The sequence below is a fragment of the Saccostrea cucullata genome, unplaced genomic scaffold (genome assembly GCF_032062105.1).
Source record: "Saccostrea cucullata isolate Sc308-1 unplaced genomic scaffold, CSIRO_AGI_Scuc_v1 ctg17467, whole genome shotgun sequence".
In the NCBI taxonomy this organism is placed as follows: Eukaryota; Metazoa; Mollusca; class Bivalvia; order Ostreida; family Ostreidae; genus Saccostrea; species Saccostrea cuccullata.
The window spans coordinates 1-11,163 of record NW_026934002.1 but is presented as its reverse complement, the minus strand read 5'-3'; the positions used below and the strand labels follow the sequence as shown (position 1 = coordinate 11,163).

General features: G+C 35.2%; 3 long non-coding RNA genes across 4 annotated transcripts; 1 reads left to right on the top strand and 2 right to left on the bottom strand.

Moving 5' to 3' along the window:
• The first annotated feature begins 58 nt into the window (after positions 1–58).
• LOC134239769 (uncharacterized) lies at positions 59–3,076 on the top strand. 2 transcript variants are annotated; one of them, XR_009986290.1, is made up of 3 exons: positions 286–983; positions 2,093–2,718; positions 2,805–3,076. It is a non-coding gene; the product is annotated as an uncharacterized LOC134239769 (long non-coding RNA). The 2 variants fall into 2 exon arrangements; XR_009986289.1 differs by lacking the exon at positions 2,805–3,076 and having other exon boundaries at positions 59–983; positions 2,093–2,527.
• LOC134239770 (uncharacterized) lies at positions 2,479–3,144 on the bottom strand. The gene is made up of 2 exons (XR_009986291.1): positions 3,070–3,144; positions 2,479–2,553 (listed from the first exon to the last, which is right to left on the bottom strand). It is a non-coding gene; the product is annotated as an uncharacterized LOC134239770 (long non-coding RNA).
• Positions 3,145–7,622: 4,478 nt separating this feature from the next.
• On the bottom strand, positions 7,623–8,381 carry LOC134239771 (uncharacterized). Its single transcript, XR_009986292.1, has 2 exons — positions 8,214–8,381; positions 7,623–7,697 (listed from the first exon to the last, which is right to left on the bottom strand). It is a non-coding gene; the product is annotated as an uncharacterized LOC134239771 (long non-coding RNA).
• Between the last annotated feature and the right edge of the window lie 2,782 nt (positions 8,382–11,163).

Below are 11,163 nucleotides of genomic sequence, written 5' to 3'. Positions count from 1 at the left end.
TGAAGTATCTTCTAAATTTGCCACAACAGTCCCTTTGAAAATTTTGACACTCTGATCACATAAGTTCATGTATCGAACAGGTACTCTATCGTTTTCAACTTTTGCCAAAATCTTGGGAACTAATACACCATGTTTATCTAAAGATTTTGCCACAGGCTTTAACAAAGTAACCTTGTCATTAAATAATGGGTTTTCCACTTTAGCCGAGGCAATAAATTCACTGAGAGGGGGAATCTCTATCGTTTCCGTCAAAAATACCTTACAACATTGCTTATTCAAAGCTGTATGTGTAAAACAAAAAACATCTATCCCCTTTATTCTAAGTTTCATTTTGTTCAACAGAACATCACAGTTGTGGTCTTTCATGAAATCTAAACCCAAAATACATTCGTTTTGGATATTAGCCACTAAAACGTTATGATTCACAGTAACATCTCCCACACATATTTTCACTAGGCATTCCCCTAGGACAGCTATTTTCTCCCCACTAACAGAGGTTAGATTTACAAATGAAGGGTTCAAATCTAATTTCCCCTTTAACTCTGAACTGTCTGCAAAATCGGAGCTAATAATTGTTACACTAGCTCCTGTGTCGACCATCATTGTAGTTCGAATGTTCTCAATTTTGCCTACTACAAAAATTCCTTCACCACACCCCTTTACATCACCTACTCTCTCATTTCTAGGTGCATTTTCACATTTAACAATTTTCTCAACATCATTTTCTGATTTATTGTTCTCAGTATCATTTTTTGGTTTATTGTTCATCATATTTTCATTCTCAGTTACATTAACTGTATTTTGAGGACTCTTTTTAATATGCTCATTTCTTCCAGCAGGAAGAGGTCCTCTTGTTTCAACTTTGTTTAACAGTGATTGGGGCCTACCCCTGCGCTTTGTCGACTTCCGCCCCCTGAATTCGACACGGGAAAGTTTCCCTGATTTGAGGATTGGAAGCGACTATTTTGATATTGTCTATTTTGGTAAGCATTTCTTCTCTCAAAATTGTTTGCATTGTATGGCTGCCTATGAACTTGAAACTGATTGTTCTGTCGATCATTTTGTGCATTCCCGAACCGGGGATGCTCTTCGCTTGAATGAGAAAAGTTAGGTCTTGAATTAAGACCGTCTTTTAGGAGTGATCTAATCTCTTTTGTAAGTGATTGGAGATCATCTCTTAAGACCCTATTTTCTTGCTTGATTGAGGTGAGGAGATTGGTATCCATTTCTGGATGTATGGCATTGACAATTTTTACCCTCTGAGCATCAGCCAGTTTGTGGGTTTCAAGTCTTATCGCCAATATCTCAGCCTCATTAATGTCTCTGGGTCTACTTTCTCTCAAGCGAAGGCGCATATCCGGATCGGGAAGTGCATCTATGAAGTGATCTAATGATAGAACATTTGTCAAGTTTGAATCGGCTGTAGGATACGCTTGCCTAGTAAGTTTCTTGATAGATTGTGCAAGTTCAGATAAAGATTCTTTGTCACCCTTGGTTCTTGTCTTTAACTTAGCTCTGAACATTTCAGATCGTTCAAATGAACCATAACGCCTATCAAGAATCTTGACTAAGGAATCATAATCTCTGCGCTGAACTTCGTTAAGCTCACTTAAAAGTGCACGAGCCCCTCCCGCTAAACTGCTGGCCAGATATAGTGACTTTGCCCTATAATTCCAACCATGTAGATCGACCAAGATTTCGAATTGGGCTAGATAATCCCCAAAATCTTCTGACCCATCAAATGTAGGTGGTTTAATAGATACAATAGGTTTGGAATTGAAAGGGGAAGGAACTCTATTCTCATTGTAATTTATCTCCCTTGCAGAAGTATTTATGTGACTGACACTTTCCCCAGCCCCAATGACAGGAAACTGATCATGAAAACCCAGGGACTCTCTACACCCATGCACTTGATATCTGATTGCATTATCTTTGGGGGTCCCCTTTTGTTTTAATTCATCTACTTGTTCTTGTAATTGACGAGAATCTCGTCTCATGTTTGACAATTGTTCATCTATGTCTTGCCTCATGTTTAAGACTTCTTTGTTCATCATTTCTACAGCTCTTAACAAAAGTTCATTTATGTTTTCAGCCTTGTCAGAGCCTGATTTCTGTATAGGAGATGAGGTACCGGACCGTTGATACTCATCACAAGTGATGTCATCATTCAGATCGCAGGACCTGCACCCATTCTCCTCAGAAGCTTCATATTGGCTGTTTTTATTTGACATTTTGACTTTTGTTTTTGCAACACAAATTTTATGTGTTATAATGTGCTTGTCGTTGTCAATAGACTTAACAAGACTTAGGTGTCAATTTTGTAAGATCCTGATGTAGACTTTCGATCAACCAGAATAAAAGGAAGACTTTATCCCACTTCTGACACCAATTGTTACGACTTACGGCTTTATATGTTTAGCGGCGTAACATTGTGGGGCTCCTTAATCTGAATGTTGAACGAAAGACAACAGGATATAATTTGTTTTTAATATTTTATTAGATTTTATTCAATAAACATACAAAAATACTCTTCTTTGGCTCTGCGGTCCTCACCTGAAATAAAAACAAACCAACCACCCTTTCCAACAAATGTTAATTTATAAAACCACCCTTAAACAAACCCCTTAATAAACATGAATAGACCTTGTATCTTTAGGTCTTGAATAAAGATTGAACTAGTGATTTCTTCACTTAGTGAGTATAAATACAAAATGTCAGGTTATAGCAAACAACTAATTGTATAGGGACAAAAAGTTATGCTAATATCTCAATACAATGCGTTTAGCATTTGTTAACATTCAAAGGATGTAGCAAACAACTAATTGTATAGGGACAAAAAGTTATGCAAACATCTCAACAAAACTCAATACAATGCACCATGCATTTGTTAGTTTGTTGTTAGTAATAATGTCAGGAGTTATAAATATCAAGTTCAGGTCACTTCTTGTGCCTTAGTAAATACTACTCAACAGTAAACAATAACGATGAATTCAGATCACTACTTGTGTCTGAGTAAAATGAATGAATAACGCAATCAAACGTTGCTAACAAATTCAGGTTAATAATTACCCATCATGTCAATTTGTCTCTCTGTCTAAAACAGAACCCTTTGTGATGGGGAGACTGCCTTGTTCGGAGTTGGTCTGTCAGGTAGACCTTTCCGTGGGTGAGACCGCAGGCGTCTGACCGTTAGACGCTGGGAGCTCGTATATAAAGCCTTTACACCCGTTATGACGTCATTCACTCGATCAATGCATGAGATTTTGGCGCCATAACGTCAAATAGCTGGAAAACTTCGGATGCACTTAACTATTATACTCATCAGAGGTGTTCCGAATGTAGTTTACATCTTTTACCGCTTAGTATGAAAAGCAGAGTGTAATTGTAAGGTTTTACACTAATTATCAGTGAATGGATTTATTATTTATACAAATTATCAAAGGTTAGCACATTTAGTACTATATAAAAGCATTTGTAGACCAGTAAATGGTTTATTTACATTCCGTATTCCTCAAAACGTGGAGGAAATTCGGTACATGGTGAACAATTTGCACCCAGATCATAATAAATTCCAAATAACATTAATCAATAATAACAGATAAATAAGAATAAATGTCAATACATATCATTCATTCAATCATTCATCTAATCATTATTTTAACGGCTCATAACACAAGAAACATCTTGTTTACTTTTTCATAACAATAGTGGAGAATGCCAAATTCGTAACACGGCCCCCTTCTCTATTTAACATTCGTCCTCGAATGTCTATAAATATAAATCATGCAACAATTTAAATTATTGTTCAATGAACAAAAACCTCAATATCTCATCTGTAATATCTCGAAATATTGTCTTCGGGATATCTAAGTTAAACTGTAAGTTCACTTTATCATAAGCAAACTTTATATTGTATTAAACAAAATCAATTTTGTAAAAACACATAACATTCAATCTATTACAATGCTCAAATTCAATAAGCACGACGCTTCGTCGTGTGTTCAAAACAAAAGTAGATTTCGTGACATGTATTCGTACGACTTATTAAAAGGCGTGACGTCCCTCATGCTGAAAAAAAAATCGCCACTGAATTTTCACAATTTTCATCCATATACTTGCAAAAATGGACTAAATGCAACTGTCCAGTAAGTAAATTTGAATACTCGTTATATATTCCATTTGATATGACTATAAGCAGATATATTTTATGTGTTGTTTTGCAGCATTTGTGCGAAAACAACAACTGCACATTTCAAATTGACATCAGTCAAACAAAACTATATTCAATCTGTTTCATTGCTGATCCATATATTTTATAGGTTCTATGTATTCTGAGGGACTCTCAACAACATGACATGTACAAAGAGAAAAATCAAAGGTAAGTAAAGGTAAGTTGAACAATATTTCACTGATGCATAATATTAATATCATAAATTGCAATAAGATTTATATAATGCTTGATGCATATGCATGAAGAAAATGCAAATATATTATAGATCAAATATTTACAACTTGTATAAAAACTGCAACACAAATAATCTCTTCTCATTTTCGCAAGAATATTCAAGAAAACAAAATTTCATGCGAAAGATCAGCAAATGTCAAATATTCATATTATCTACCTACTTCAAAACCATGTTGGTTTATTCTCACCAACAGTTTCATTGTTTATTACATTTTCAGTTTGTTTTGTAGGGACATCAAAGGGCAGAGCAGATTTACCACAAGATTTGGTTGTAACAGAACAGTTTTCAGGTATTTTTAAGCTCTTAGTGTTGTTGTTAGGATCTTAAGTTAAACTAACAATGTAGTTTACCTCCTTGCCCATAGTCCCTGTCAGATAAAATAGGTGAACTTGTTAGTGCACGCTTTAGCTTGTCAAAAGATTTGTGACAGTCTTCATCCCAAACATAGTTTATGACTTAGTTCAGTCAGTTTGTGCAAGGGTTTAGCCATATCAGAAAATTTGATTGAGAAACTACTCTGAAATTCCGTTAGCAATTCTCTTAATTTTTGCTGTTGTTCTTGATCAATATTTTTACAAGAATTCTCGAACACAGACTTCAAATGTTCAGGAAAATTTTTATTTGTTTTCATTTCATGTTTTGTCAAAACATTTATTGATTGGGGAGTACTTTCAATGATCCCTGAAGTATCTTCTAAATTTGCCACAACAGTCCCTTTGAAAATTTTGACACTCTGATCACCTAAGTTCATGTATCGAACAGGTACTCTATCAGTTTCAACTTTTGCCAAAATCTTGGGAACTAATACACCATGTTTATCTAAAAATTTTGCCACAGGCTTTAACAAAGTAACCTTGTCATTAAATAATGGGTTTTCCACTTTAGCCGAGGCAATAAATTCACTGAGAGGGGGAATCTCTATCGTTTCCGTCAAAAATACCTTACAACATTGCTTATTCAAAGCTTCATGTGTAAAGCAAAAAACATCTATCCCCTTTATTCTAAGTTTCATTTTTTTCAACAGAACATCACAGTTGTGGTCTTTCATGAAATCTAAACCCAAAATACATTTGTTTTGGATATTAGCCACTAAAACATTATGATTCACAGTAACATCTCCCACACATATTTTCACTAGGCATTCCCCTAGGACAGATATTTTCTCCCCACTAGCAGATGTCAAATTTACAAATGAAGGGTTCAGATCTAATTTGCCGTTTAACTCTGAACTGTCTGCAAAATCTGAGCTAATAATTGTTACACTAGCTCCTGTGTCGACCATCATTGTAGTCGAAGTGTTCTCAATTTTGCCTACTACAAAAATTCCTTCACCACACCCCTTTATATCACCTACTCTCTCATTTTTAGGTGCATTTTCACACATAACAATTTTCTCAACATCATTTTCAGATTTATTGTTCTCAATATCATTTTTTGGTTTATTGTTCATTTTCATTCTCAGTTACATTAACTGTCTTTTGAGGACTCTTTTTAATACACTCATTTCTTCCAGCAGGAAGAGGTCCTCTTGTTTCAACTTTGTTTAACAGTGATTGGGGCCTACCCCTACGCTTTGTCGACTTCTGCCCCCTGAATTCGACACGGGAAAGTTTCCCTGATTTGAGGATTGAAAGCGACCACTCTGATATTGTCTATTTTGGTAAGCATTTCTTCTCTCAAAATTGTTTGTATTGTATGGCTGCCTATGAACTTGAAACTGATTGTTCCGTCGATCATTTTGTGCATTCCCGAACCGAGGATGCACTTCGCTTGAACGAGAAGAAGTTAGGTCTTGAATTAAGACCATCTTTTAAGAGTGATCTAACCTCTTTTGTGAGTGATTGGAGATCATCTCTTAAGACCCTATTTTCTTGTTTAATCGAGGCGAGGAGATTGGTATCGTTTTCTGGATGTATGGCATTGACAAGTTTTACTCTCTGAGCATCAGCCAGTTTGTGAGTTTCAAGTCTTATAGCCAAAATCTCAGCCTCATTAATGTCTCTGGGTCTACTTTCTCTCAAGCGAAGGCGCATATCCGGATCAGGAAGTGCATCTATAAAGTGATCTAATGATAGAACATTTGTCAAGTTTGAGTCGGCAGTAGGATATGCTTGCCTAGTAAGTTTCTTGATAGATTGTGCAAGTTCAGATAAAGATTCTTTGTCACCCTTTGTTTTTGTCTTTAACTTAGCTCTGAACATTTCAGATCGTTCAACTGAACCATAACGCCTATCAAGAATCTTGACTAAGGAATCATAATCTCTGCGCTGAACTTCGTTAAGTTCACTTAAAAGTGCACGAGCCCCTCCCGCTAAACTGCTAGCTAGGTATAGTGACTTTGCCCTGTAATTCCAACCATGTAGATCGACCAAGATTTCAAACTGGGCTAGATAATCCCCAAAATCTTCTGACCCATCAAATGTAGGTGGTTTAATAGATACAATTGGTTTGGAATTGAAAGGGGAAGGAACTCTATTTTCATTGTAATTTATCTCCCTTGCAGAAGTATTTATGTGACTGACACTTTCCCCAGCCCCAATGATAGGAAACTGATCATGAAAACCCAGGGACTCTCTACACCCATGCACTTGATATCTGATTGCATTATCTTTGGGGGTCCCGTTTTGTTTTAACTCATCAATTTGTTCTTGTAATTGATGAGAATCTCGTCTCATGTTTGACAATTGTTCATCTATGTCTTGCCTCATGTTTAAGACTTCTTTGTTCATCATTTCTACAGCTCTTATTAAAAGTTCATTTATGTTTTCAGCCTTGTCAGAGCCTGATTTCTGTATAGGAGAAGAGGTACCGGACCGTTGATACTCATCACAAGTGATGTCATCATTCAGATCGCAGGACCTGCACCCATTCTCCTCAGAAGCTTCATATTGGCTGTTTTTATTTGACATTTTGACTTTTGTTTTTGCAACACAAATTTTATGTGTTATAATGTGCTTGTCGTTGTCAATAGACTTAACAAGACTTAGGTGTCAATTTTGTAAGATCCTGATGTAGACTTTCGATCAACCAGAATAAAAGGAAGACTTTATCCCACTTCTGACACCAATTGTTACGACTTACGGCTTTATATGTTTAGCGGCGTAACATTGTGGGGCTCCTTAATCTGAATGTTGAACGAAAGACAACAGGATATAATTTGTTTTTAATATTTTATTAGATTTTATTCAATAAACATACAAAAATACTCTTCTTTGGCTCTGCGGTCCTCACCTGAAATAAAAACAAACCAACCACCCTTTCCAACAAATGTTAATTTATAAAACCACCCTTAAACAAACCCCTTAATAAACATGAATAGACCTTGTATCTTTAGGTCTTGAATAAAGATTGAACTAGTGATTTCTTCACTTAGTGAGTATAAATACAAAATGTCAGGTTATAGCAAACAACTAATTGTATAGGGACAAAAAGTTATGCTAATATCTCAATACAATGCGTTTAGCATTTGTTAACATTCAAAGGATGTAGCAAACAACTAATTGTATAGGGACAAAAAGTTATGCAAACATCTCAACAAAACTCAATACAATGCACCATGCATTTGTTAGTTTGTTGTTAGTAATAATGTCAGGAGTTATAAATATCAAGTTCAGGTCACTTCTTGTGCCTTAGTAAATACTACTCAACAGTAAACAATAACGATGAGTTCAGATCACCACTTGTGTCTGAGTAAAATGAATGAATAACGCAATCAAACGTTGCTAACAAATTCAGGTTAATAATTACCCATCATGTCAATTTGTCTCTCTGTCTAAAACAGAACCCTTTGTGATGGGGAGACTGCCTTGTTCGGAGTTGGTCTGTCAGGTAGACCTTTCCGTGGGTGAGACCGCAGGCGTCTGACCGTTAGACGCTGGGAGCTCGTATATAAAGCCTTTACACCCGTTATGACGTCATTCACTCATCAATGCATGAGATTTTGGCGCCATAACGTCAAATAGCTGGAAAACTTCGGATGCACTTAACTATTATACTCATCAGAGGTGTTCCGAATGTAGTTTACATCTTTTACCGCTTAGTATGAAAAGCAGAGTGTAATTGTAAGGTTTTACACTAATTATCAGTGAATGGATTTATTATTTATACAAATTATCAAAGGTTAGCACATTTAGTACTATATAAAAGCATTTGTAGACCAGTAAATGGTTTATTTACATTCCGTATTCCTCAAAACGTGGAGGAAATTCGGTACATGGTGAACAATTTGCACCCAGATCGTAATAAATTCCAAATAACATTAATCAATAATAACAGATAAATAAGAATAAATGTCAATACATATCATTCATTCAATCATTCATCTAATCATCATTTTAACGGCTCATATCACAAGAAACATCTTGTTTACTTTTTCAAAACAATAGTGGAGAATGCCAAATTCGTAACACAGCCCCTCTCTATTTAACATTCGTCCTCGAATGTCTATAAATATAAATCATGCAACAATAAACAATCTAAATTTATGTTCATCAACAAAAACCTCAATATCCGGATCATCTGTTTATCTGGAAATATAGTCTTCGGGATATCAAAGTTAAACTGTAAGTTCACTTTTACATAAACAAACTTTATATTGTATTAAACAAAAACAATTTTGTAAAAACACATAACATTCAATCTAGTACAATGCTCAAATTCAATAAGCACGACGCTTCGTCGTATTTTCAAAACAAAAGTAGATTTCGTGACATGTATTCGTACGACTTATTAAAAGGCGTGACGTCCTCATGCTGAGAAATGAATCGCCACTGAAGTTCGTCCAAAATACTTGCAAAAGCTGGACTAAATGCAACTGTCAGTAAGTAGAATTTGAATACTCGTTATATATTCCATTTGATCTGACTATAAGCAGATATATTTATGCGTTGTTTTGCAGCATTTGTGCGAAAACAACAACTGCACATTTCAAATTGACAACAGTCAAAAATAATTCAATCTGTTTCATTGCTGATCCATATATTTTATAGGATTCCCATACTCTGAGGGACTACGAACAACATGACATGTACAAAGAGAAAAATCAAAGGTAAGTAAAGGTAAGTCGAACAATATTTCACTGATGCATAATATTAATATCAATCAATCATTGCAATAAGATTTATAATATGACTGCTTGATGCATAGAATGCATGAAGAAAATGCATGTTATAATTAGATATTATAGATCAAATATTTACAGATCATGGACAGTATAAAAACTCAACATAAATAATCTCTTCTCATTTTCGCAAGAATATTCAAGAAAACAAAATTTCATGCGAAAGATCAGCAAATGTCAATATTCATATTATCTACCTACTTCAAAACCATGTTGGTTTATTCTCACCAACAGTTTCATTGTTTATTACATTTTCAGTTTGTTTTGTAGGGACATCAAAGGGCAGAGCAGATTTACCACAAGATTTGGTTGTAACAGAACAGTTTTCAGGTATTTTTAAGCTCTTAGTGTTGTCGTTAGGATCTTAAGTTAAACTAACAATGTAGTTTACCTCCTTGCCCATAGTCCCTGTCAGATAAATAGGTGAACTTGTTAGGGCACGCTTTAGCTTGTCAAAAGATTTGTGACAGTCTTCATCCCAAACAAGTTTATGACTTAGTTCAGTCAGTTCGTGCAAGGGTTTAGCCATATCAGAAAATTTGATTGAGAACTACTATTGAAATTCCATTTTGACAGTTCTCGTAATTTTTGCTGTTGTTCTAGATCAATATTTTTACAAGAATTCTCGAACACAGACTTCAAATGTACAGGAAAATTTTTATTTGTTTTCATTTCATATTTTGTCAAAACATTTATTGACTGGGGAGTACCTTCAATGATCCCTGAAGTATCTTCTAAATTTGCCACAACAGTCCCTTTGAAAATTTTGACACTCTGATCACCTAAGTTCATGTATCGAACAGGTACTCTATCAGTTTCAACTTTTGCCAAAATCTTGGGAACTAATACACCATGTTTATCTAAAAATTTTGCCACAGGCTTTAACAAAGTAACCTTGTCATTAAATAATGGGTTTTCCACTTTAGCCGAGGCAATAAATTCACTGAGAGGGGGAATTTCTATAGTTTCTGTCAAAAATACCTTACAACATTGCTTATTCAAAGCTTCATGTGTAAAGCAAGAAATGTCTTTCCCCTTTATTCTAAGTTTCATTTTTTTCAACAGAACATCACAGTTGTGGTCTTTCATGAAATCTAAACCCAAAATACATTTGTTTTGGATATTAGCCACTAAAACATTATGATTCACAGTAACATCTCCCACACATATTTTCACTAGGCATTCCCCTAGAACAGGTATATTCTCCCCACTAACAGAGGTTAGATTTACAAATGAAGGGTTCAGATCTAATTTGCCCGTTAACTCTGAACCGTCTGCAAAATCTGAGCTAATAATTGTTACACTAGCTCCTGTGTCGACCATCATTGTAGTCGGAGTGCTCTCAATTCTGCCTACTACAAAAATTCCTTCACCACACCCCCTTACATCACCTACTCTTTCATTTTTAGGTGGATTTTCACACTTAACAATTTTCTCAGCATCATTTTCTGATTTATCGTTCATTGAATTGTCATTTTCAGTTACATTAACTGTCTTTCGAGGACTCTTTTTAATACACTCATTTCTTCCAGCAGGAAGAGGTCCTCTAATTTCAACCTTGCTTAACAGTGATTGGGG